The 27568-nt window shown below is 43.4% G+C and overlaps 5 non-coding genes across 5 annotated transcripts; 2 read left to right on the forward strand and 3 right to left on the reverse strand.

Annotated features, from left to right (window-relative positions):
* Positions 1–2295: 2295 nt before the first annotated feature.
* On the reverse strand, positions 2296–2378 carry TRNAL-CAG (transfer RNA leucine (anticodon CAG)). The gene has a single exon. It is a non-coding gene; the product is annotated as a tRNA-Leu (tRNA).
* Positions 2379–8386: 6008 nt separating this feature from the next.
* On the forward strand, positions 8387–8459 carry TRNAT-UGU (transfer RNA threonine (anticodon UGU)). The gene has a single exon. It is a non-coding gene; the product is annotated as a tRNA-Thr (tRNA).
* A 5319-nt stretch (positions 8460–13778) lies between these two features.
* On the reverse strand, positions 13779–13861 carry TRNAL-CAG (transfer RNA leucine (anticodon CAG)). Its single transcript has one exon. It is a non-coding gene; the product is annotated as a tRNA-Leu (tRNA).
* A 6008-nt stretch (positions 13862–19869) lies between these two features.
* TRNAT-UGU (transfer RNA threonine (anticodon UGU)) lies at positions 19870–19942 on the forward strand. The gene has a single exon. It is a non-coding gene; the product is annotated as a tRNA-Thr (tRNA).
* A 5313-nt stretch (positions 19943–25255) lies between these two features.
* On the reverse strand, positions 25256–25338 carry TRNAL-CAG (transfer RNA leucine (anticodon CAG)). The gene has a single exon. It is a non-coding gene; the product is annotated as a tRNA-Leu (tRNA).
* Positions 25339–27568: the final 2230 nt, after the last annotated feature.

The following is a 27568-nucleotide window of genomic DNA, read 5'->3' on the forward strand; positions in this document are numbered from 1 at the left end:
AACCACCATCCAGATAATGATTCCTGATCCCGAGCTGCCGCGTAGGCCAGCCTGCAGCCATCCGTCCAGATGCGCTCATTGAACTGCCTGCCACCTGATAACCACAGCTGTCTCCCGTCTCCAACTCTGTCACAGAAGCTGCAAAGCACCCTAAAACTGCCTCCACCCAGTCGAGCACCAAGAACATCTACAAGCACAAGGGACATTGTGGTTCTGTCCCCCTGGTCCTTCTCCAAAGGCCTCTAGAGACATTTTAAGACCCATTGCTTCCTTTGTGCTCAAGCCAAGTGTCCTTGAACTGTTGCGATTATTTACTATACCGACCACCCTCCTGTCAATATCCAGAGTGAATCCCTTTCCTTCTTTGAAACTCTCTGTCCTCTGCATTCCTTTACAGGGTGAGTTGTATTTCATAATGTTGCTAGAACTGTCTGTTGTTGATAATAATAAAGTAGATATTTTTATACACCTTGACTGGACAGTCCCTTTTATCATTGGGTAATAATTGTATTTTTGCTGTGTTGCAACTAATCAATGACCCAAATCCTTTCGGATATAAGCCTGCCATTCTGTCCACGTTACCAAAACTGGGCAAGGAGGTTTATAATTTGCTTATTCTTCCAATCTGTTCGGATCCCTTCTCGTGTACTGGAGGTGTGGGGCTGATTGATGGTTTAGAAACTGATATTCATACCAGGACTACTGGTGCACCAGAAGTTGGTTTGCCACATAGTGGTTGCTGCATTGTTACAAGCCTTTGAGGACACGTGTGCTTGGAGCACCCTTCTGTGCCACCTGTGCACATGAGTCCTCATGGGCATAATCCCTAGGCTATGCCCCCCCTAGCTGCTTGGCTTGTTGTCCCACTTGAGCCTCTTCTCATAGCCCTACACCATGCAGAAGACCTCAAGATCCTCTCACGTGGGTGGTCTTCCCTCATGGCAGGATAAAATAGTACCACTATTAAGCATTCTGTGTAATGTGTTATGGTGTGTTTCAGGTCACCACTCTGCAGGCAACTCCAGGCTTTCCCTCTCCTCTATGGCTAGAAGAGGCACATATACTACCGCCACCTCTTCTTATGTATGCCTCTCATCCTCTCAATCAAGTAGGTATACCTTCTGCTGTGGCACTTTCGCAGGCTGATCAACCCCCCTTAAGTCTTCTCCAGGCAGTCATCCCCCCTCATTTGCAGCAGTATCCTCACCCTGCTTTGTGAACTTCCTCCATTCCAAACACCTCCTCCAGGGTTATAGCTGCAGCAGTCCCCTCCTACCACATGATGGACATGTCTACCTGCCCCTCCAATGTATCTCTGGGGTTGTCCATTTGAGGACCTCCCTCCCCTGCCTCTGTCCTCTTCTACTTCTAAGACCTCACCAGTGCCTTCACCTCCTCCAAAAACTTGGAGGATTGTCAGTGATCAATGGCCCGGGCGCACAGATCAGCATCCTCAAAAGCACAATGTTCCACCCTTGATTGTGAAAAAGGGTTAACTTGTGTGGGGGTGGGCAGCATCCAGGAATATCGTAGACCTTAAGCAATCAGTGTAAGAAGAAGGTGTGAGGGGCGTACAATAGCCATGTGTAGGTGGCTTAGTTTCAGTGGTAGAAGTGCATCCAAAAAAGTAGTGGAACAGTGACCCTGGCGGGGAAAAGAGTAGGCAGGAAAGGAGCAACATACAACACATTTTTCATTACTGGTTGACAGCCAATCAAGTTGAAACATACTTCAGTTTAGCCTTTACTGCTATTGGATTGTAAAGTAGAGAAATGTGATTTAACTTCACAAAGAACAGTTCCGGAATGATTAAAATGATTACAAAAGTAGTAGAACTGTTAACAGTACAAAATGAAAGTAGTGGTAGCCACTGCCGACCTTTTCTGCTCACTTTAACCACTGCTTAGTTTGTATGCTTATTGTGTTTTTTAAGATAGCATTTGAACGTGTTAGTGTGGATATCTATAGGGAGAGTGAATATGAAAGTGTGCAATTGTAAATGGAGGGCCTGCTTATGTTGAGACTAACACAGAAAATATGCCACAGGGATAGAAAGACAATAATGTTTCAAAATTCACATGACTTGTGGCATGAGCCATTTAGAGTGAAGCTGCAACTATTCCCAACCTGATTCAAAATGACAGAAAGTAAATATTATTCACTCTCCTAAAGAAGTTCATTTACAATCTATTTCACGAGGCATTAGAAAACAACTATTCTAGGAAGAGCCGACAACAATGTTGCACATAATTGTGTTTCTGGATGCAGACACTATTAAGACTATAAAATAATTCATGTCAGAAGTGGGATTCGAACCCACGCCTCCAGAGGAGACTGCGACCTGAACGCAGCGCCTTAGACCGCTCGGCCATCCTGACGAACCGACGAGCACATGGAAAGGTCTGTAGTTATCAACACGTACTAATGTCAAGTCACTCCTTTGCAATTCTTTTAATTACTGATGAAATGACTGATAATCTTGGGATTTGGAATCATAATAACTCACAAATTAACACATATTTGAACAGTATCATTTGCCTCGCATGGTTATAATGGTGATCCACGCAGATGAGTTTGCACACGTCTTTTTATGTTATTTTCCATTCTTTGCATCTCTCACCACTTCATTGCACATACAAATAGGTGTAATGTACAGAAGCAAAGAATAGGATCCAGTTTCTCTAATGAGTAACTTTCTATTGCATAACAAGAAAAGGTAGCGACAACCAATCAGTAGGAGCCTGTTGAACGCAGAGTGATCTTAATAGTTGCCCTAATATATTTTTTGAGGATTGTCTGTATTCGTATTACTCAAGGAATCGTATTACTTGCCAGGTGTCTCAGGACACAGCCCCTTCATTGTCTGAAGGGCATTGATAAGGGATGGGGGAGACTGGTGAGGTATGTGGGAATCTGATCAGCACTGTGGTGTGCTCCCCTTTAAGAAATGACAAGTCCCTGCTTAATGCTTGTGCGGTACCACGTGTCCGTGCAGCATGTGATTAACCCAATATATGTTCATAGCTTAGAGTTGATTCTGTTCATATTCACTAGATGATCTACCCTTAATTAGGACATGGTGCTCCATAGTGAGCATCATTTCGGATATATGTCAGTAGAATATGAATTTTTACTTACCATGATACAAAGCAGGAAGAGCTTGCCCGTGAACGTAATAAGAGAATTGGCGTTCATTATGTGATCTTCCCAAACTGAGAACCTGTATTGAATCTCAGCAGTAATATATCTCAGCAGTAGACTTTCACACTTATCTTTAACAGGAGGCGCAGCTATAACAATAACAGACGGCACATAAATCCCTTGATGGCGTGTCTCATCACAGACACGTCATCACGTGATCACTTTGTGATCACTTGAGGCGGCACAACGGTACAGGGACTGTGTCCTTCATTACACATCAAGCCCTTTTGTATGAGTAATAGCGGCAAAATTATTACATATAGCAAACGTGGTGTTTTTTAGGTAGATATACCACGTTGGGGCAGAGAAATTGGGGCGATAGTCCTTCAAGAAACGTACGTTTCCTGGTCACGTGATCCGAGTTACGATCATGTGACACATTGAAATATCTAATACAAACGCACCGCGGGACGGGAGGCTGTGTTTGCAGCTGATTCGCCGTTCCCGAGTTGCTTTTTGGAAAGTCTCGAGCTGTGGGTAAGTTTTCCTTGAGGCATTTATTTTAGCCATTGGATTTAGTGAGCGCTGGGTGCAGGGAGGCAGTATTGAGTGCAGGTTTTGATAATTTGGGCATGCGATTATTCCTTCTTCATAGAGTGGGTGCAACATTTTGCTAGGCCATTGGGACAGGACCATTGAGGATGGTTACAATACCAGACTACCAGCAATTATCAACCAGTGGCAAGAATCAGAAGTGACTCGAGAGTCAGTGATGGCTATATAGACCCTGGATACTTCCAAGGTCAGTGAAATTCACTCTTAGGGTGTCTCAAAATGTGTTCATGATATATTGGTGTTCACTATGCTACAGAGACAAACCTAGTACAAATCTTTGTTTTCTTTGAAATTTGTTTTACGAAATAGTGAAAATAATACAAATCACATCAGCACATGAAGAAGGGGTCAAGATAACCCCGAAACGCCTAGTGGATTAACAACATGTGATTGTGATTGTGTGGGGAAAAAAACCTTTCTGTTGAATTGACACTTAAAACTATAAATTCAGCACATTTTGCAGAATTCTTTCTGAATGACATTATTTTCTGCTAAGAACTGTTGCTTTTTTATTTGATGAAAATCTTAGTGTGTAAAACTATTTTGTTTAATGAATGCTGTAATTCAGGTTGTCAAAAACATTGTATGAACTAAGAATACAATTGTCTGTAAAAGAGATTTACAAAGTGTTTTTTCTGTTTCTTGAAATTTTGATTTAAATGAAGTAATACTCTCCTGATCAATATTGAATAATTAAGAAGAGATTTTGTCTCGTGTAGAGTGACCAGGTACATGCCCCATAGGTTTCTTGAGGCATACATTTCATTGGTAACCCAATAAAAGGGACATGCAGTTTCTCGTTCGTCAGTCAAGACCTCCAGACTCCTGCCTGCAGCGTGTTATTCTGCTCTGCGCCAGCGCGGCCTTCCAGGCAGAGTGCCTGCCTGTGCAAAGCCCTTCATGATGGCAGAGCCCCTGTGAGGGAACTCTGTCCCCACTCCCTGTGTTCCAGGCAGAGTCCCTGCATGTCAACTCTGTCTCCCCTGCAGGATGATGCTGTGTGAGCACAGCCCCTGCAGCACCACTGAATCTGAATGGATCCAGATCCTTGTGCATGCGCTGGGTGCCCCCAGGCCACGATGCAGTCGTGTGACCATGACTGCCATGTAAGTCTGTGTGGCCAGGGAGAACAGGGTGATCCCTGCAGCGGGAACTGTGTGTGCATATGCTGGGTGCCCCCTTCAGCCCTTGGGTTGGCCTGTGTACCTGTGAGCCAGCCCACACCTGTCTCTGTGAATGCGTATACTGGGTGCCCCCAGCGATGGTCCGACTAGCCTGCATGACCGCAGGTCCAGCCGCAACAATGGGGAAAAAGGTTTCACGAGCCTGCCGTGTTGGCTGCCCGTCGTCCTACCACCACTGATGCGGCTTTCATCTGGCGGTCATCGGCGCCGCACTCAATCCGATTGTGGGAGACCACCTTGTTGGTAGGTCATGGAGAGTCAGTGCCCCTATGATGCATGCCCAGGATGCCAAGTCGGTGAGCTACGGAAACGCTGTGATAAAAGTTGGAAACAGTTGAGGTGGCACAGGGCTGCTGCTTCACTGCAGCATCTGTGCAGCCTGCCTGGGGAAGAAGGAGGCTCGCTCTGTGATCGGAGCATCAAAAATAAGAAAATATGGAAGGCGAGTGCCTGGTCCGGCTCCCGACCTGCAATCGGCCGTTTTAGCCTGTGGTTGGCCATCCAAGCCCTCTGAGTTAACCCGGTCTAACCAGCGGTGAAACAGAAAAAGCTCCATGTTCAGAGCTTGAAAAAGAATGGGATACAAAAAAAGGAGACAGGATGTCGTGCGGCGGTCTGCACACCCCCAACAAGGTTCCCGGACCTAGTGGTGGTGAACTGTCAGTCTTCTGTGGGCAGAGATGCGGCAGTTTTGTGCTGTGCCTCCCTGCCCCGAATGAAAGTAAAGGCCATTGCTGCCGCACACAATCTGTTTGTCTCCTGCACCATTTTGCATGATCGTTTTTCAATTTTCCGCCATTTTTACAAAAAGCATAATCCTTAGGAACATGCAATTTACTCCGCACATTCCTAATTTTACCCTCTGCCAGTTTGCCAACACTCAAATTCAGAACATGTTCAGAGCAGCCAAGTACACATTTTAGCCGTTCATTACAATCCCCTAAATTGCAGGTGGATGAATTTTATTTCAACAAAATCGCCTGGAAATTATCTGAACAATGACATGAACATGAAGGCAGTACAATTTATTGTCGCTGAGAAAAATGCCTAAATGATAATAGTACTTTTAAATTAAAGCAAATCTTCCTGTTATGCAAATTGTAGCTCTCTGGTCTCCAGGCCATTTGCCACTCTGGGCCAGCCTGTGACCAGAGTTTTTTTTGTATTAGTCCCTTTGTTGTTTGAAGTATAGACTGCAGATCGTAAATACCTGGGATGCACCGGCCAACACAGAGATCCCCACTGCTGTCCTCTTATCTGTAGGGGACCACCATTTCAATCAAGAAAGCTTCTATTTTCCTGTATTTTGTTCAGGGTTCGGCCTTGATTGCAGCCCCTGCGTTCATACCTCCCCCCTACATTCAGGTCATGCACTGGCTAGGTCACCTGTCTGCACATAAATGAGCTTTCAGAGACTCCCAGTCCGGGGGAAGTTTTGTTTTCAACACCCTTAGTGGCCACTTTATTGCAGTTGTAAACAGCTGGGATGGAAGTTAGGCTTTCGGTGGGGGAGTCCTTTGTGACAGTTGCCCCACAAGGCCTACAGGAACTTTTCATGGAAACAAAGTGGGCTTTTCTTTTGAAATGTTTGCCGGTATTTTGCATGTGAAGCATAATATACATTACATCTTGTCAACACAAACTATGTCTTCTCCCTATGTTAGCTGGGGAATATTTTTATCATGTCTTGCCTTAAGCTGCAAAGACACATGCGAAGCCATTTTGGTGACAATGTTTGAAACTCCTGTTTTTCATGTGAACGGGACCTTTGAATTTCTCCTGCCACTTTTGAATTAGAATGGTGATTTTCTTTTTGTAATGACTGGTAGGACTTTTTCACATGGCCCTTCCTTGTGCTACTTGCTGAAACCCCACAGTCTGCCATGATAGGCCAATTTTCTGTGTGAAGATTTTTCTATAAAAGCTGCCAGGTCATTTTTTCAGTGGCCCCTTCAGTTCCGTTGGTTTGGAGCCTTTGATTACACCCCACAGGGCAACCGCTCTGAGTTCAAAGAGATCCATTTGCTTTTTTTAGCGAGACAATCATAATTATGGTAGCACATGCCCAAGTAATTCAAAGCGCTATCTCTTAGCAGGTTATTACCCATTTTGCTAACTCTGAATTTACTGGCATTCGAAGGATGAAGAGATCAGTCTGTCCACTATACTCAGATGCCTGTAGTAAGGGCGTATCTATCTCATCCATGTAGTCCATGTTAATCTTTTTTCAGGATTATAAATTGAAACTGGTGCGATTCTTCAAATGGTCCCAGGCCACTCTTTAAAGCAGATGTGTTTGTCATGGAGATTTGAGGTTGTAAATCACAACTGGGAAGAGAGATTGCTACATGGTATGTTCTGTAACTACGCTTTGCACTGTGCCAAATCACTACTGTGGTAATTTTAAAGTGCAAAAAACTTTTCTTAGACATATCATGACCCTGCCTGGGAAAGCCGATCTTATTCTGCTGGGAAGAAAAGAACGGTGAAGTGAGATGAAGAAGAAGCTGGAAAGTATTGTGCACACATGTAAGAAAGAAGAAGAGATTCTAACTGCCCACTGAACAGATACACTATGCGGTCTGGTGAATGGTACTTCGTGATTAGCTATACTGCCATGGCATCATTTCAGTGTCAGGCTGTCTACGTGTCATTACTGTCCTATTTTGCAGACTCTGCTTTTTTTTCAAAACCTTTTAACAGCCCGGTGTTGCACATTTTCACTCCCTTCCTCACATTTTTAAATACCACTTCCCTTTCCCTTTGTTCCAAGTTTTAGTATAAAGGCTGTTCAGTCAGAAATGGTTGCAAGTAGAAAGTTGTAATACATAAATGAGTGTACATTTCTCGTGGCCAGCACAGATCTGAATGCTATAACTACTGAATGATTTACAGAACACCATAAAGTCAGCAAAGGTTGTGACTGAGTGCCAAAGCCCGTTTCCTCCCTTCTCTTTCTTGTCTTTGGTTTGGCTCACACACATGGGGCCTCATTACAACTCAGGCGTTAAGGGTTAACGCCACCGTTAACCCTTAACGCCTGATTCTGATTTTAACACCTGCTTTTAGCAGGCGTTAAAATCCATGGCGCTAACCTGCCATGGTGCTAATTACGCCGCCGTAATTTACGGCGGCGTAATTAGCGCCTCCCCCACTCCCATTATGCCCTATGGGGCAAAAATGGGAATGGGGAAGGGAAAATGGGAAATGGGGATTTACCGCCCCACTCACCTTGGAATGGGGCGGTAAATCCGCCATCCACCATGGTGTAAACGGAGTTTACACCATGGTGGTAAAGTTGGTGCACTTAGCACCAAGGTTGTAATGAGGCCCTTATGTTGCTCTTTTGAAGCAACTCTTGCATTCTTAAATAAACAGTAAAACATGTACTGTGAGGTAAAACATTCATGTTGTCAGGTTTTTTTGTTTGAAAGACTCCAATGTCTGGCTCCATAGCTCAGGGGTTAGAGCACTGGTCTTGTAAACCAGGGGTCGCGAGTTCAAATCTCGCTGGGGCCTGTTGTAGTTTTGTCTTTTTTTCAGGTGCCGGTTGATATTTTAAACAGTATAGAACACTCAAAGAGTATCCTAATTGCACACATGGAAACATTCCAGTAATACAAAAACAGCATGATAATTGGGGTGTGCTTTTCGAAGCGCATTGAACTCTTCCATGTATGCAATAGCGATGGAACACCCAGAAATGGTGAGCCACTGATAGTCCATTACGTTACTGCAATGCAATAAATACTACTATTGTATGAAAAATTGAACAGCAGAAGAGAATATCATATTGCCGATAATCCATGAAGTCCATAAATAAATAAAGCGTGAAACACATTTCAGACACGTTTTATTATAACGAACAAAACAACTTGAAAATTAAATAATTATGTAACTTGCAGCAAAGTTCATTATCAAACACAAACGGAAGAATACCAGTGAAGTTCAAGAACACAACCTTGGTGAATGACAGGAATGGAAGATTTCGCACTCTACCAAACTTGCCAATATTTTTTATATACAGGCACCATTTTATAATGTTTAAACCACATTTATTGTCACAGCAAGACGAACTTTAATAGACTATACAACATTTTGAAAAAAAGGAACAGTGGAGCCCCATTACTATGGGTGGAAGGGTGTGGATACCTCGCCTGAGTGGCAGGCAGCACAGTCCACCCACGTGCTTTGTTTGCACAGCATTTACTTTCATAATGTGGCATGTCATGTTTTACTTGGCATCAAGGGTAAAGCAAGCATGATACGTGTTATCATGTGGCTAGTCTGGCCTATGGTGTCAGTGAGCATTTACTTTCTTTTTGTGGCATGGCATTTGTTACTTTCTACTTGGTATCAGGGGTAAAGCAAAAAATGAGTGTCATTACATGGCTAAACTGGCTTACATAGGTGGCTCCAGTTTGACCAATATATTCTGTGTGTGTCATGGCATATGTATACATTGCAACAAAGGTAAAAGCAAACATGAGTGTGGTTATGTGGTACACTGGCCTGTCTTGATATAGCCAGTCGGGATAGACTTTCCTTCCGTGACATATAATTGTTTACTTGCAGACAGACCTTATATGGTAATATTGGCATATATTGGTGCAGGCTACGTGGACATGCACAGCCATCATGAACATTATATACCGGCTTATTTTATGGGGCAAAGGCATTATGAAAATGTGTGGGAAAATGGTCCTGTGCACTGTTGATTACTTGAATCTATTGGGTTTATTCATGTGATACCATACAAAACTAATTGCAAACTGTGTGGCTTTTTATCCAGTTTTTCACGAATGGATAGCAAGACACAGCAGGTAATCAGGAATAAGATGCAGAAAACAGAATCAAAATCCGACCTTCCGTCACCAAATAAGAGTGGAAAACAGATTTTAAACCCCTTGTAATGTTATGAAATGACACTAGGAAATGGACAAATAAATAATTAATGTGCGGTTAAAACTTTACGGTAAATACAATTTCTCACTAAAGCAACAATGCATAGATACTAACAATCCCCAGCAATGGATTACTAAGAGCATACAATTGAAAACTGAGTGGAAAGTTTAAAACATGTTGCTGCAAAATGACACATGTAAAAGTTGCATTTTCTTTCAAATTCCGTGTAAATTCACCCAAACGGTATGTAATAAAAACGGGTGAAATACTCTGATTTGGAGTGCGGTTTTTGGGCTGGGGGATATATATATATCACAGGTACAACATACTAATCAGAGAATAAATCAACCAGGCCCAGATGGGGCCTGACTGCAGAGGCTAACAAAGGAGACAGGAAACCCTACAAACCTTTCATATGCTCTGTGTCAACCGAAAGCTAGCTCCAGCCCTCAGTATCGACTGACAGTGAAATGTCATGGCTGGGATTGCGTGTTTACAGTACTCATCCCCACAGGGCGACCCCATTAAGAAGATACAAGTATGTGGTTTGCTGGAGCCAGAAAGTCTGGTCCCGCCGCATCTTCAAGGGAGAGCTCCATTAACCAGAGGGACGCTTTGATCCAAAACAGACAGAGATGATGGGTGGGACTTTGTAGTACATGTTTCTACCCCTTTACCTTTTCTGTTGCAAAGCACTCTGGTTATGACCTCACGCATACATGTGAGGACCCAGGATTAGATCATTAAGGCAGACGTACCCTATACCAATCCATGTGGTCCATTTGGCTTTAAAAGAGGGCTGAGCCTCTCTTTTGGCAGATCATCTGACAGCTTCACCAGAAGAAGAAAGAAGAACTCATCATTGGAGCCTAGTTCAAGGGGGATTATACAATTACTGCATCCCCCAAAATATTGACCTTTTTTTAAAATGTCGACCCCCCTTTAAACCCCATATATATATATATATATATATATATATATATATATATATATATATATATATATATATATATATATATATATATATATGTGTGGGGAGATTGGTATAGTATTTAATACATGTAGGGGGTGCTGCAGGGGCTTCCCCCTGCAAATATATGGGGTGAAAAGTGGGTCAACATAAAAATAAAAGTCTACATATTTGGGGGTCCCAGAAATTTGGGCACAGTAATCAAATAGATCTGCTGAAGGTACAGTCTGCCTTACATCTTCCGCAAGTGAAGGATGGCCCGGACTTCCAAGAGGGAAGCAAGATCCCTCCCCTAAACATCTCCCAGGGAACAGTGGGAGATACTGAATCCAGAGGACCCTCCAGCAGCTACAGAACTAGTACCCAGCCAGCACACAGCGTGCCCTGCTAGGTTCTGCAGCAACCTTCCTAGGTGGGAAATGACAGAGATTCTCTGAACTCTAAACCAAGGACAAGGCATATGCCTGAAATACAATCCTCAGCTTTGGGCTGTCTGCCTTAAAGGACGACACATGCCCAGTGAAGAAGCTAGGAGAAGTGCATTGACAAGCATCTACCGAAGTCTGCCTTACAGGACAATTTCAAGCCAGTCGAGTCCCTCGAGCGGCAACCGACTGCAATGCTGCAGTCCCTTAAACCCTTCTGAGACGCCTCGACCAGTGCTTCAGAACCACCATCCAGATAATGATTCCTGATCCCGAGCTGCCGCGTAGGCCAGCCTGCAGCCATCCGTCCAGATGCGCTCATTGAACTGCCTGCCACCTGATAACCACAGCTGTCTCCCGTCTCCAACTCTGTCACAGAAGCTGCAAAGCACCCTAAAACTGCCTCCACCCAGTCGAGCACCAAGAACATCTACAAGCACAAGGGACATTGTGGTTCTGTCCCCCTGGTCCTTCTCCAAAGGCCTCTAGAGACATTTTAAGACCCATTGCTTCCTTTGTGCTCAAGCCAAGTGTCCTTGAACTGTTGCGATTATTTACTATACCGACCACCCTCCTGTCAATATCCAGAGTGAATCCCTTTCCTTCTTTGAAACTCTCTGTCCTCTGCATTCCTTTACAGGGTGAGTTGTATTTCATAATGTTGCTAGAACTGTCTGTTGTTGATAATAATAAAGTAGATATTTTTATACACCTTGACTGGACAGTCCCTTTTATCATTGGGTAATAATTGTATTTTTGCTGTGTTGCAACTAATCAATGACCCAAATCCTTTCGGATATAAGCCTGCCATTCTGTCCACGTTACCAAAACTGGGCAAGGAGGTTTATAATTTGCTTATTCTTCCAATCTGTTCGGATCCCTTCTCGTGTACTGGAGGTGTGGGGCTGATTGATGGTTTAGAAACTGATATTCATACCAGGACTACTGGTGCACCAGAAGTTGGTTTGCCACATAGTGGTTGCTGCATTGTTACAAGCCTTTGAGGACACGTGTGCTTGGAGCACCCTTCTGTGCCACCTGTGCACATGAGTCCTCATGGGCATAATCCCTAGGCTATGCCCCCCCTAGCTGCTTGGCTTGTTGTCCCACTTGAGCCTCTTCTCACAGCCCTACACCATGCAGAAGACCTCAAGATCCTCTCACGTGGGTGGTCTTCCCTCATGGCAGGATAAAATAGTACCACTATTAAGCATTCTGTGTAATGTGTTATGGTGTGTTTCAGGTCACCACTCTGCAGGCAACTCCAGGCTTTCCCTCTCCTCTATGGCTAGAAGAGGCACATATACTACCGCCACCTCTTCTTATGTATGCCTCTCATCCTCTCAATCAAGTAGGTATACCTTCTGCTGTGGCACTTTCGCAGGCTGATCAACCCCCCTTAAGTCTTCTCCAGGCAGTCATCCCCCCTCATTTGCAGCAGTATCCTCACCCTGCTTTGTGAACTTCCTCCATTCCAAACACCTCCTCCAGGGTTATAGCTGCAGCAGTCCCCTCCTACCACATGATGGACATGTCTACCTGCCCCTCCAATGTATCTCTGGGGTTGTCCATTTGAGGACCTCCCTCCCCTGCCTCTGTCCTCTTCTACTTCTAAGACCTCACCAGTGCCTTCACCTCCTCCAAAAACTTGGAGGATTGTCAGTGATCAATGGCCCGGGCGCACAGATCAGCATCCTCAAAAGCACAATGTTCCATCCTTGATTGTGAAAAAGGGTTAACTTGTGTGGGGGTGGGCAGCATCCAGGAATATCGTAGACCTTAAGCAATCAGTGTAAGAAGAAGGTGTGAGGGGCGTACAATAGCCATGTGTAGGTGGCTTAGTTTCAGTGGTAGAAGTGCATCCAAAAAAGTAGTGGAACAGTGACCCTGGCGGGGAAAAGAGTAGGCAGGAAAGGAGCAACATACAACACATTTTTCATTACTGGTTGACAGCCAATCAAGTTGAAACATACTTCAGTTTAGCCTTTACTGCTATTGGATTGTAAAGTAGAGAAATGTGATTTAACTTCACAAAGAACAGTTCCGGAATGATTAAAATGATTACAAAAGTAGTAGAACTGTTAACAGTACAAAATGAAAGTAGTGGTAGCCACTGCCGACCTTTTCTGCTCACTTTAACCACTGCTTAGTTTGTATGCTTATTGTGTTTTTTAAGATAGCATTTGAACGTGTTAGTGTGGATATCTATAGGGAGAGTGAATATGAAAGTGTGCAATTGTAAATGGAGGGCCTGCTTATGTTGAGACTAACACAGAAAATATGCCACAGGGATAGAAAGACAATAATGTTTCAAAATTCACATGACTTGTGGCATGAGCCATTTAGAGTGAAGCTGCAACTATTCCCAACCTGATTCAAAATGACAGAAAGTAAATATTATTCACTCTCCTAAAGAAGTTCATTTACAATCTATTTCACGAGGCATTAGAAAACAACTATTCTAGGAAGAGCCGACAACAATGTTGCACATAATTGTGTTTCTGGATGCAGACACTATTAAGACTATAAAATAATTCATGTCAGAAGTGGGATTCGAACCCACGCCTCCAGAGGAGACTGCGACCTGAACGCAGCGCCTTAGACCGCTCGGCCATCCTGACGAACCGACGAGCACATGGAAAGGTCTGTAGTTATCAACACGTACTAATGTCAAGTCACTCCTTTGCAATTCTTTTAATTACTGATGAAATGACTGATAATCTTGGGATTTGGAATCATAATAACTCACAAATTAACACATATTTGAACAGTATCATTTGCCTCGCATGGTTATAATGGTGATCCACGCAGATGAGTTTGCACACGTCTTTTTATGTTATTTTCCATTCTTTGCATCTCTCACCACTTCATTGCACATACAAATAGGTGTAATGTACAGAAGCAAAGAATAGGATCCAGTTTCTCTAATGAGTAACTTTCTATTGCATAACAAGAAAAGGTAGCGACAACCAATCAGTAGGAGCCTGTTGAACGCAGAGTGATCTTAATAGTTGCCCTAATATATTTTTTGAGGATTGTCTGTATTCGTATTACTCAAGGAATCGTATTACTTGCCAGGTGTCTCAGGACACAGCCCCTTCATTGTCTGAAGGGCATTGATAAGGGATGGGGGAGACTGGTGAGGTATGTGGGAATCTGATCAGCACTGTGGTGTGCTCCCCTTTAAGAAATGACAAGTCCCTGCTTAATGCTTGTGCGGTACCACGTGTCCGTGCAGCATGTGATTAACCCAATATATGTTCATAGCTTAGAGTTGATTCTGTTCATATTCACTAGATGATCTACCCTTAATTAGGACATGGTGCTCCATAGTGAGCATCATTTCGGATATATGTCAGTAGAATATGAATTTTTACTTACCATGATACAAAGCAGGAAGAGCTTGCCCGTGAACGTAATAAGAGAATTGGCGTTCATTATGTGATCTTCCCAAACTGAGAACCTGTATTGAATCTCAGCAGTAATATATCTCAGCAGTAGACTTTCACACTTATCTTTAACAGGAGGCGCAGCTATAACAATAACAGACGGCACATAAATCCCTTGATGGCGTGTCTCATCACAGACACGTCATCACGTGATCACTTTGTGATCACTTGAGGCGGCACAACGGTACAGGGACTGTGTCCTTCATTACACATCAAGCCCTTTTGTATGAGTAATAGCGGCAATAATATTACATATAGCAAACGTGGTGTTTTTTAGGTAGATATACCACGTTGGGGCAGGAGAAATTGGGGCGATAGTCCTTCAAGAAACGTACGTTTCCTGGTCACGTGATCCGAGTTACGATCATGTGACACATTGAAATATCTAATACAAACGCACCGCGGGACGGGAGGCTGTGTTTGCAGCTGATTCGCCGTTCCCGAGTTGCTTTTTGGAAAGTCTCGAGCTGTGGGTAAGTTTTCCTTGAGGCATTTATTTTAGCCATTGGATTTAGTGAGCGCTGGGTGCAGGGAGGCAGTATTGAGTGCAGGTTTTGATAATTTGGGCATGGGATTATTCCTTCTTCATAGAGTGGGTGCAACATTTTGCTAGGCCATTGGGACAGGACCATTGAGGATGGTTACAATACCAGACTACCAGCAATTATCAACCAGTGGCAAGAATCAGAAGTGACTCGAGAGTCAGTGATGGCTATATAGACCCTGGATACTTCCAAGGTCAGTGAAATTCACTCTTAGGGTGTCTCAAAATTTGTTCATGATATATTGGTGTTCACTATGCTACAGAGACAAACCTAGTACAAATCTTTGTTTTCTTTGAAATTTGTTTTACGAAATAGTGAAAATAATACAAATCACATCAGCACATGAAGAAGGGGTCAAGATAACCCCGAAACGCCTAGTGGATTAACAACATGTGATTGTGATTGTGTGGGGAAAAAAACCTTTCTGTTGAATTGACACTTAAAACTATAAATTCAGCACATTTTGCAGAATTCTTTCTGAATGACATTATTTTCTGCTAAGAACAGTTGCTTTTTTATTTGATGAAAATCTTAGTGTGTAAAACTATTTTGTTTAATGAATGCTGTAATTCAGGTTGTCAAAAACATTGTATGAACTAAGAATACAATTGTCTGTAAAAGAGATTTACAAAGTGTTTTTCTGTTTCTTGAAATTTTGATTTAAATGAAGTAATACTCTCCTGATCAATATTGAATAATTAAGAAGAGATTTTTTCTCGTGTAGAGTGACCAGGTACATGCCCCATAGGTTTCTTGAGGCATACATTTCATTGGTAACCCAATAAAAGGGACATGCAGTTTCTCGTTCGTCAGTCAAGACCTCCAGACTCCTGCCTGCAGCGTGTTATTCTGCTCTGCGCCAGCGCGGCCTTCCAGGCAGAGTGCCTGCCTGTGCAAAGCCCTTCATGATGGCAGAGCCCCTGTGAGGGAACTCTGTCCCCACTCCCTGTGTTCCAGGCAGAGCCCCTGCATGTCAACTCTGTCTCCCCTGCAGGATGATGCTGTGTGAGCACAGCCCCTGCAGCACCACTGAATCTGAATGGATCCAGATCCTTGTGCATGCGCTGGGTGCCCCCAGGCCACGATGCAGTCGTGTGACCATGACTGCCATGTAAGTCTGTGTGGCCAGGGAGAACAGGGTGATCCCTGCAGCGGGAACTGTGTGTGCATATGCTGGGTGCCCCCTTCAGCCCTTGGGTTGGCCTGTGTACCTGTGAGCCAGCCCACACCTGTCTCTGTGAATGCGTATAGGGTGCCCCCAGCGATGGTCCGACTAGCCTGCATGACCGCAGGTCCAGCACTCAACAATGGGGACAAAGGTTTCACGAGCCTGCCGTGTTGGCTGCCCGTAGTCCTACCACCACTGATGCGGCTTTCATCTGGCGGTCATCGGCGCCGCACTCAATCCGATTGTGGGAGACCACCTTGTTGGTAGGTCATGGAGAGTCAGTGCCCCTATGATGCATGCCCAGGATGCCAAGTCGGTGAGCTACGGAAACGCTGTGATAAAAGTTGGAAACAGTTGAGGTGGCACAGGGCTGCTACTTCACTGCAGCATCTGTGCAGCCTGCCTGGGGGAGAAGGAGGCTCGCTCTGTGATCGGAGCATCAAAAATAAGAAAATATGGAAGGCGAGTGCCTGGTCCGGCTCCCGACCTGCAATCGGCCGTTTTAGCCTGTGGTTGGCCATCCAAGCCCTCATGAGTTAACCCGGTCTAACCAGCGGTGAAACAGAAAATGCTCCATGTTCAGAGCTTGAAAAAGAATGGGATACAAAAAAAGGAGACAGGATGTCGTGCGGCGGTCTGCACACCCCCAACAAGGTTCCCGGACCTAGTGGTGGTGAACTGTCAGTCTTCTGTGGGCAGAGATGCGGCAGTTTTGTGCTGTGCCTCCCTGCCCCGAATGAAAGTAAAGGCCATTGCTGCCGCACACAATCTGTTTGTCTCCTGCACCATTTTGCATGATCGTTTTTCAATTTTCCGCCATTTTTACAAAAAGCATAATCCTTAGGAACATGCAATTTACTCCGCACATTCCTAATTTTACCCTCTGCCAGTTTGCCAACACTCAAATTCAGAACATGTTCAGAGCAGCCAAGTACACATTTTAGCCGTTCATTACAATCCCCTAAATTGCAGGTGGATGAATTTTTTTTCAACAAAATCGCCTGGAAATTATCTGAACAATGACATGAACCTGAAGGCAGTACAATTTATTGTCGCTGAGAAAAATGCCTAAATGATAATAGTACTTTTAAATTAAAGCAAATCTTCCTGTTATGCAAATTGTAGCTCTCTGGTCTCCAGGCCATTTGCCACTCTGGGCCAGCCTGTGACCAGAGTTTTTTTTGTATTAGTCCCTTTGTTGTTTGAAGTATAGACTGCAGATCGTAAATACCTGGGATGCACCGGCCAACACAGAGATCCCCACTGCTGTCCTCTTATCTGTAGGGGACCACCATTTCAATCAAGAAAGCTTCTATTTTCCTGTATTTTGTTCAGGGTTCGGCCTTGATTGCAGCCCCTGCGTTCATACCTCCCCCCTACATTCAGGTCATGCACTGGCTAGGTCACCTGTCTGCACATAAATGAGCTTTCAGAGACTCCCAGTCCGGGGGAAGTTTTGTTTTCAACACCCTTAGTGGCCACTTTATTGCAGTTGTAAACAGCTGGGATGGAAGTTAGGCTTTCGGTGGGGGAGTCCTTTGTGACAGTTGCCCCACAAGGCCTACAGGAACTTTTCATGGAAACAAAGTGGGCTTTTCTTTTGAAATGTTTGCCGGTATTTTGCATGTGAAGCATAATATACATTACATCTTGTCAACACAAACTATGTCTTCTCCCTATGTTAGCTGGGGAATATTTTTATCATGTCTTGCCTTAAGCTGCAAAGACACATGCGAAGCCATTTTGGTGACAATGTTTGAAACTCCTGTTTTTCATGTGAACGGGACCTTTGAATTTCTCCTGCCACTTTTGAATTAGAATGGTGATTTTCTTTTTGTAATGACTGGTAGGACTTTTTCACATGGCCCTTCCTTGTGCTACTTGCTGAAACCCCACAGTCTGCCATGATAGGCCAATTTTCTGTGTGAAGATTTTTCTATAAAAGCTGCCAGGTCATTTTTTCAGTGGCCCCTTCAGTTCCGTTGGTTTGGAGCCTTTGATTACACCCCACAGGGCAACCGCTCTGAGTTCAAAGAGATCCATTTGCTTTTTTTAGCGAGACAATCATAATTATGGTAGCACATGCCCAAGTAATTCAAAGCGCTATCTCTTAGCAGGTTATTACCCATTTTGCTAACTCTGAATTTACTGGCATTCGAAGGATGAAGAGATCAGTCTGTCCACTATACTCAGATGCCTGTAGTAAGGGCGTATCTATCTCATCCATGTAGTCCATGTTAATCTTTTTTCAGGATTATAAATTGAAACTGGTGCGATTCTTCAAATGGTCCCAGGCCACTCTTTAAAGCAGATGTGTTTGTCATGGAGATTTGAGGTTGTAAATCACAACTGGGAAGAGAGATTGCTACATGGTATGTTCTGTAACTACGCTTTGCACTGTGCCAAATCACTACTGTGGTAATTTTAAAGTGCAAAAAACTTTTCTTAGACATATCATGACCCTGCCTGGGAAAGCCGATCTTATTCTGCTGGGAAGAAAAGAACGGTGAAGTGAGATGAAGAAGAAGCTGGAAAGTATTGTGCACACATGTAAGAAAGAAGAAGAGATTCTAACTGCCCACTGAACAGATACACTATGCGGTCTGGTGAATGGTACTTCGTGATTAGCTATACTGCCATGGCATCATTTCAGTGTCAGGCTGTCTACGTGTCATTACTGTCCTATTTTGCAGACTCTGCTTTTTTTTCAAAACCTTTTAACAGCCCGGTGTTGCACATTTTCACTCCCTTCCTCACATTTTTAAATACCACTTCCCTTTCCCTTTGTTCCAAGTTTTAGTATAAAGGCTGTTCAGTCAGAAATGGTTGCAAGTAGAAAGTTGTAATACATAAATGAGTGTACATTTCTCGTGGCCAGCACAGATCTGAATGCTATAACTACTGAATGATTTACAGAACACCATAAAGTCAGCAAAGGTTGTGACTGAGTGCCAAAGCCCGTTTCCTCCCTTCTCTTTCTTGTCTTTGGTTTGGCTCACACACATGGGGCCTCATTACAACTCAGGCGTTAAGGGTTAACGCCACCGTTAACCCTTAACGCCTGATTCTGATTTTAACACCTGCTTTTAGCAGGCGTTAAAATCCATGGCGCTAACCTGCCATGGTGCTAATTACGCCGCCGTAATTTACGGCGGCGTAATTAGCGCCTCCCCCACTCCCATTATGCCCTATGGGGCAAAAATGGGAATGGGGAAGGGAAAATGGGAAATGGGGATTTACCGCCCCACTCACCTTGGAATGGGGCGGTAAATCCGCCATCCACCATGGTGTAAACGGAGTTTACACCATGGTGGTAAAGTTGGTGCACTTAGCACCAAGGTTGTAATGAGGCCCTTATGTTGCTCTTTTGAAGCAACTCTTGCATTCTTAAATAAACAGTAAAACATGTACTGTGAGGTAAAACATTCATGTTGTCAGGTTTTTTTGTTTGAAAGACTCCAATGTCTGGCTCCATAGCTCAGGGGTTAGAGCACTGGTCTTGTAAACCAGGGGTCGCGAGTTCAAATCTCGCTGGGGCCTGTTGTAGTTTTGTCTTTTTTTCAGGTGCCGGTTGATATTTTAAACAGTATAGAACACTCAAAGAGTATCCTAATTGCACACATGGAAACATTCCAGTAATACAAAAACAGCATGATAATTGGGGTGTGCTTTTCGAAGCGCATTGAACTCTTCCATGTATGCAATAGCGATGGAACACCCAGAAATGGTGAGCCACTGATAGTCCATTACGTTACTGCAATGCAATAAATACTACTATTGTATGAAAAATTGAACAGCAGAAGAGAATATCATATTGCCGATAATCCATGAAGTCCATAAATAAATAAAGCGTGAAACACATTTCAGACACGTTTTATTATAACGAACAAAACAACTTGAAAATTAAATAATTATGTAACTTGCAGCAAAGTTCATTATCAAACACAAACGGAAGAATACCAGTGAAGTTCAAGAACACAACCTTGGTGAATGACAGGAATGGAAGATTTCGCACTCTACCAAACTTGCCAATATTTTTTATATACAGGCACCATTTTATAATGTTTAAACCACATTTATTGTCACAGCAAGACGAACTTTAATAGACTATACAACATTTTGAAAAAAAGGAACAGTGGAGCCCCATTACTATGGGTGGAAGGGTGTGGATACCTCGCCTGAGTGGCAGGCAGCACAGTCCACCCACGTGCTTTGTTTGCACAGCATTTACTTTCATAATGTGGCATGTCATGTTTTACTTGGCATCAAGGGTAAAGCAAGCATGATACGTGTTATCATGTGGCTAGTCTGGCCTATGGTGTCAGTGAGCATTTACTTTCTTTTTGTGGCATGGCATTTGTTACTTTCTACTTGGTATCAGGGGTAAAGCAAAAAATGAGTGTCATTACATGGCTAAACTGGCTTACATAGGTGGCTCCAGTTTGACCAATATATTCTGTGTGTGTCATGGCATATGTATACATTGCAACAAAGGTAAAAGCAAACATGAGTGTGGTTATGTGGTACACTGGCCTGTCTTGATATAGCCAGTCGGGATAGACTTTCCTTCCGTGACATATAATTGTTTACTTGCAGACAGACCTTATATGGTAATATTGGCATATATTGGTGCAGGCTACGTGGACATGCACAGCCATCATGAACATTATATACCGGCTTATTTTATGGGGCAAAGGCATTATGAAAATGTGTGGGAAAATGGTCCTGTGCACTGTTGATTACTTGAATCTATTGGGTTTATTCATGTGATACCATACAAAACTAATTGCAAACTGTGTGGCTTTTTATCCAGTTTTTCACGAATGGATAGCAAGACACAGCAGGTAATCAGGAATAAGATGCAGAAAACAGAATCAAAATCCGACCTTCCGTCACCAAATAAGAGTGGAAAACAGATTTTAAACCCCTTGTAATGTTATGAAATGACACTAGGAAATGGACAAATAAATAATTAATGTGCGGTTAAAACTTTACGGTAAATACAATTTCTCACTAAAGCAACAATGCATAGATACTAACAATCCCCAGCAATGGATTACTAAGAGCATACAATTGAAAACTGAGTGGAAAGTTTAAAACATGTTGCTGCAAAATGACACATGTAAAAGTTGCATTTTCTTTCAAATTCCGTGTAAATTCACCCAAACGGTATGTAATAAAAACGGGTGAAATACTCTGATTTGGAGTGCGGTTTTTGGGCTGGGGGATATATATATATCACAGGTACAACATACTAATCAGAGAATAAATCAACCAGGCCCAGATGGGGCCTGACTGCAGAGGCTAACAAAGGAGACAGGAAACCCTACAAACCTTTCATATGCTCTGTGTCAACCGAAAGCTAGCTCCAGCCCTCAGTATCGACTGACAGTGAAATGTCATGGCTGGGATTGCGTGTTTACAGTACTCATCCCCACAGGGCGACCCCATTAAGAAGATACAAGTATGTGGTTTGCTGGAGCCAGAAAGTCTGGTCCCGCCGCATCTTCAAGGGAGAGCTCCATTAACCAGAGGGACGCTTTGATCCAAAACAGACAGAGATGATGGGTGGGACTTTGTAGTACATGTTTCTACCCCTTTACCTTTTCTGTTGCAAAGCACTCTGGTTATGACCTCACGCATACATGTGAGGACCCAGGATTAGATCATTAAGGCAGACGTACCCTATACCAATCCATGTGGTCCATTTGGCTTTAAAAGAGGGCTGAGCCTCTCTTTTGGCAGATCATCTGACAGCTTCACCAGAAGAAGAAAGAAGAACTCATCATTGGAGCCTAGTTCAAGGGGGATTATACAATTACTGCATCCCCCAAAATATTGACCTTTTTTTAAAATGTCGACCCCCCTTTAAACCCCATATATATATATATATATATATATATATATATATATATATATATATATATATATATATATATATATATATATGTGTGGGGAGATTGGTATAGTATTTAATACATGTAGGGGGTGCTGCAGGGGCTTCCCCCTGCAAATATATGGGGTGAAAAGTGGGTCAACATAAAAATAAAAGTCAACATATTTGGGGGTCCCAGAAATTTGGGCACAGTAATCAAATAGATCTGCTGAAGGTACAGTCTGCCTTACATCTTCCGCAAGTGAAGGATGGCCCGGACTTCCAAGAGGGAAGCAAGATCCCTCCCCTAAACATCTCCCAGGGAACAGTGGGAGATACTGAATCCAGAGGACCCTCCAGCAGCTACAGAACTAGTACCCAGCCAGCACACAGCGTGCCCTGCTAGGTTCTGCAGCAACCTTCCTAGGTGGGAAATGACAGAGATTCTCTGAACTCTAAACCAAGGACAAGGCATATGCCTGAAATACAATCCTCAGCTTTGGGCTGTCTGCCTTAAAGGACGACACATGCCCAGTGAAGAAGCTAGGAGAAGTGCATTGACAAGCATCTACTGAAGTCTGCCTTACAGGACAATTTCAAGCCAGTCGAGTCCCTCGAGCGGCAACCGACTGCAATGCTGCAGTCCCTTAAACCCTTCTGAGACGCCTCGACCAGTGCTTCAGAACCACCATCCAGATAATGATTCCTGATCCCGAGCTGCCGCGTAGGCCAGCCTGCAGCCATCCGTCCAGATGCGCTCATTGAACTGCCTGCCACCTGATAACCACAGCTGTCTCCCGTCTCCAACTCTGTCACAGAAGCTGCAAAGCACCCTAAAACTGCCTCCACCCAGTCGAGCACCAAGAACATCTACAAGCACAAGGGACATTGTGGTTCTGTCCCCCTGGTCCTTCTCCAAAGGCCTCTAGAGACATTTTAAGACCCATTGCTTCCTTTGTGCTCAAGCCAAGTGTCCTTGAACTGTTGCGATTATTTACTATACCGACCACCCTCCTGTCAATATCCAGAGTGAATCCCTTTCCTTCTTTGAAACTCTCTGTCCTCTGCATTCCTTTACAGGGTGAGTTGTATTTCATAATGTTGCTAGAACTGTCTGTTGTTGATAATAATAAAGTAGATATTTTTATACACCTTGACTGGACAGTCCCTTTTATCATTGGGTAATAATTGTATTTTTGCTGTGTTGCAACTAATCAATGACCCAAATCCTTTCGGATATAAGCCTGCCATTCTGTCCACGTTACCAAAACTGGGCAAGGAGGTTTATAATTTGCTTATTCTTCCAATCTGTTCGGATCCCTTCTCGTGTACTGGAGGTGTGGGGCTGATTGATGGTTTAGAAACTGATATTCATACCAGGACTACTGGTGCACCAGAAGTTGGTTTGCCACATAGTGGTTGCTGCATTGTTACAAGCCTTTGAGGACACGTGTGCTTGGAGCACCCTTCTGTGCCACCTGTGCACATGAGTCCTCATGGGCATAATCCCTAGGCTATGCCCCCCCTAGCTGCTTGGCTTGTTGTCCCACTTGAGCCTCTTCTCACAGCCCTACACCATGCAGAAGACCTCAAGATCCTCTCACGTGGGTGGTCTTCCCTCATGGCAGGATAAAATAGTACCACTATTAAGCATTCTGTGTAATGTGTTATGGTGTGTTTCAGGTCACCACTCTGCAGGCAACTCCAGGCTTTCCCTCTCCTCTATGGCTAGAAGAGGCACATATACTACCGCCACCTCTTCTTATGTATGCCTCTCATCCTCTCAATCAAGTAGGTATACCTTCTGCTGTGGCACTTTCGCAGGCTGATCAACCCCCCTTAAGTCTTCTCCAGGCAGTCATCCCCCCTCATTTGCAGCAGTATCCTCACCCTGCTTTGTGAACTTCCTCCATTCCAAACACCTCCTCCAGGGTTATAGCTGCAGCAGTCCCCTCCTACCACATGATGGACATGTCTACCTGCCCCTCCAATGTATCTCTGGGGTTGTCCATTTGAGGACCTCCCTCCCCTGCCTCTGTCCTCTTCTACTTCTAAGACCTCACCAGTGCCTTCACCTCCTCCAAAAACTTGGAGGATTGTCAGTGATCAATGGCCCGGGCGCACAGATCAGCATCCTCAAAAGCACAATGTTCCATCCTTGATTGTGAAAAAGGGTTAACTTGTGTGGGGGTGGGCAGCATCCAGGAATATCGTAGACCTTAAGCAATCAGTGTAAGAAGAAGGTGTGAGGGGCGTACAATAGCCATGTGTAGGTGGCTTAGTTTCAGTGGTAGAAGTGCATCCAAAAAAGTAGTGGAACAGTGACCCTGGCGGGGAAAAGAGTAGGCAGGAAAGGAGCAACATACAACACATTTTTCATTACTGGTTGACAGCCAATCAAGTTGAAACATACTTCAGTTTAGCCTTTACTGCTATTGGATTGTAAAGTAGAGAAATGTGATTTAACTTCACAAAGAACAGTTCCGGAATGATTAAAATGATTACAAAAGTAGTAGAACTGTTAACAGTACAAAATGAAAGTAGTGGTAGCCACTGCCGACCTTTTCTGCTCACTTTAACCACTGCTTAGTTTGTATGCTTATTGTGTTTTTTAAGATAGCATTTGAACGTGTTAGTGTGGATATCTATAGGGAGAGTGAATATGAAAGTGTGCAATTGTAAATGGAGGGCCTGCTTATGTTGAGACTAACACAGAAAATATGCCACAGGGATAGAAAGACAATAATGTTTCAAAATTCACATGACTTGTGGCATGAGCCATTTAGAGTGAAGCTGCAACTATTCCCAACCTGATTCAAAATGACAGAAAGTAAATATTATTCACTCTCCTAAAGAAGTTCATTTACAATCTATTTCACGAGGCATTAGAAAACAACTATTCTAGGAAGAGCCGACAACAATGTTGCACATAATTGTGTTTCTGGATGCAGACACTATTAAGACTATAAAATAATTCATGTCAGAAGTGGGATTCGAACCCACGCCTCCAGAGGAGACTGCGACCTGAACGCAGCGCCTTAGACCGCTCGGCCATCCTGACGAACCGACGAGCACATGGAAAGGTCTGTAGTTATCAACACGTACTAATGTCAAGTCACTCCTTTGCAATTCTTTTAATTACTGATGAAATGACTGATAATCTTGGGATTTGGAATCATAATAACTCACAAATTAACACATATTTGAACAGTATCATTTGCCTCGCATGGTTATAATGGTGATCCACGCAGATGAGTTTGCACACGTCTTTTTATGTTATTTTCCATTCTTTGCATCTCTCACCACTTCATTGCACATACAAATAGGTGTAATGTACAGAAGCAAAGAATAGGATCCAGTTTCTCTAATGAGTAACTTTCTATTGCATAACAAGAAAAGGTAGCGACAACCAATCAGTAGGAGCCTGTTGAACGCAGAGTGATCTTAATAGTTGCCCTAATATATTTTTTGAGGATTGTCTGTATTCGTATTACTCAAGGAATCGTATTACTTGCCAGGTGTCTCAGGACACAGCCCCTTCATTGTCTGAAGGGCATTGATAAGGGATGGGGGAGACTGGTGAGGTATGTGGGAATCTGATCAGCACTGTGGTGTGCTCCCCTTTAAGAAATGACAAGTCCCTGCTTAATGCTTGTGCGGTACCACGTGTCCGTGCAGCATGTGATTAACCCAATATATGTTCATAGCTTAGAGTTGATTCTGTTCATATTCACTAGATGATCTACCCTTAATTAGGACATGGTGCTCCATAGTGAGCATCATATCGGATATATGTCAGTAGAATATGAATTTTTACTTACCATGATACAAAGCAGGAAGAGCTTGCCCGTGAACGTAATAAGAGAATTGGCGTTCATTATGTGATCTTCCCAAACTGAGAACCTGTATTGAATCTCAGCAGTAATATATCTCAGCAGTAGACTTTCACACTTATCTTTAACAGGAGGCGCAGCTATAACAATAACAGACGGCACATAAATCCCTTGATGGCGTGTCTCATCACAGACACGTCATCACGTGATCACTTTGTGATCACTTGAGGCGGCACAACGGTACAGGGACTGTGTCCTTCATTACACATCAAGCCCTTTTGTATGAGTAATAGCGGCAATAATATTACATATAGCAAACGTGGTGTTTTTTAGGTAGATATACCACGTTGGGGCAGAGAAATTGGGGCGATAGTCCTTCAAGAAACGTACGTTTCCTGGTCACGTGATCCGAGTTACGATCATGTGACACATTGAAATATCTAATACAAACGCACCGCGGGACGGGAGGCTGTGTTTGCAGCTGATTCGCCGTTCCCGAGTTGCTTTTTGGAAAGTCTCGAGCTGTGGGTAAGTTTTCCTTGAGGCATTTATTTTAGCCATTGGATTTAGTGAGCGCTGGGTGCAGGGAGGCAGTATTGAGTGCAGGTTTTGATAATTTGGGCATGGGATTATTCCTTCTTCATAGAGTGGGTGCAACATTTTGCTAGGCCATTGGGACAGGACCATTGAGGATGGTTACAATACCAGACTACCAGCAATTATCAACCAGTGGCAAGAATCAGAAGTGACTCGAGAGTCAGTGATGGCTATATAGACCCTGGATACTTCCAAGGTCAGTGAAATTCACTCTTAGGGTGTCTCAAAATTTGTTCATGATATATTGGTGTTCACTATGCTACAGAGACAAACCTAGTACAAATCTTTGTTTTCTTTGAAATTTGTTTTACGAAATAGTGAAAATAATACAAATCACATCAGCACATGAAGAAGGGGTCAAGATAACCCCGAAACGCCTAGTGGATTAACAACATGTGATTGTGATTGTGTGGGGAAAAAAACCTTTCTGTTGAATTGACACTTAAAACTATAAATTCAGCACATTTTGCAGAATTCTTTCTGAATGACATTATTTTCTGCTAAGAACTGTTGCTTTTTTATTTGATGAAAATCTTAGTGTGTAAAACTATTTTGTTTAATGAATGCTGTAATTCAGGTTGTCAAAAACATTGTATGAACTAAGAATACAATTGTCTGTAAAAGAGATTTACAAAGTGTTTTTTCTGTTTCTTGAAATTTTGATTTAAATGAAGTAATACTCTCCTGATCAATATTGAATAATTAAGAAGAGATTTTTTCTCGTGTAGAGTGACCAGGTACATGCCCCATAGGTTTCTTGAGGCATACATTTCATTGGTAACCCAATAAAAGGGACATGCAGTTTCTCGTTCGTCAGTCAAGACCTCCAGACTCCTGCCTGCAGCGTGTTATTCTGCTCTG

The sequence above is a fragment of the Ambystoma mexicanum genome (assembly GCF_040938575.1).
Source record: "Ambystoma mexicanum isolate Mex_15411 chromosome 12 unlocalized genomic scaffold, UKY_AmexF1_1 Mex_chr12_unloc.1, whole genome shotgun sequence".
NCBI classification, from domain to species: Eukaryota; Metazoa; Chordata; class Amphibia; order Caudata; family Ambystomatidae; genus Ambystoma; species Ambystoma mexicanum.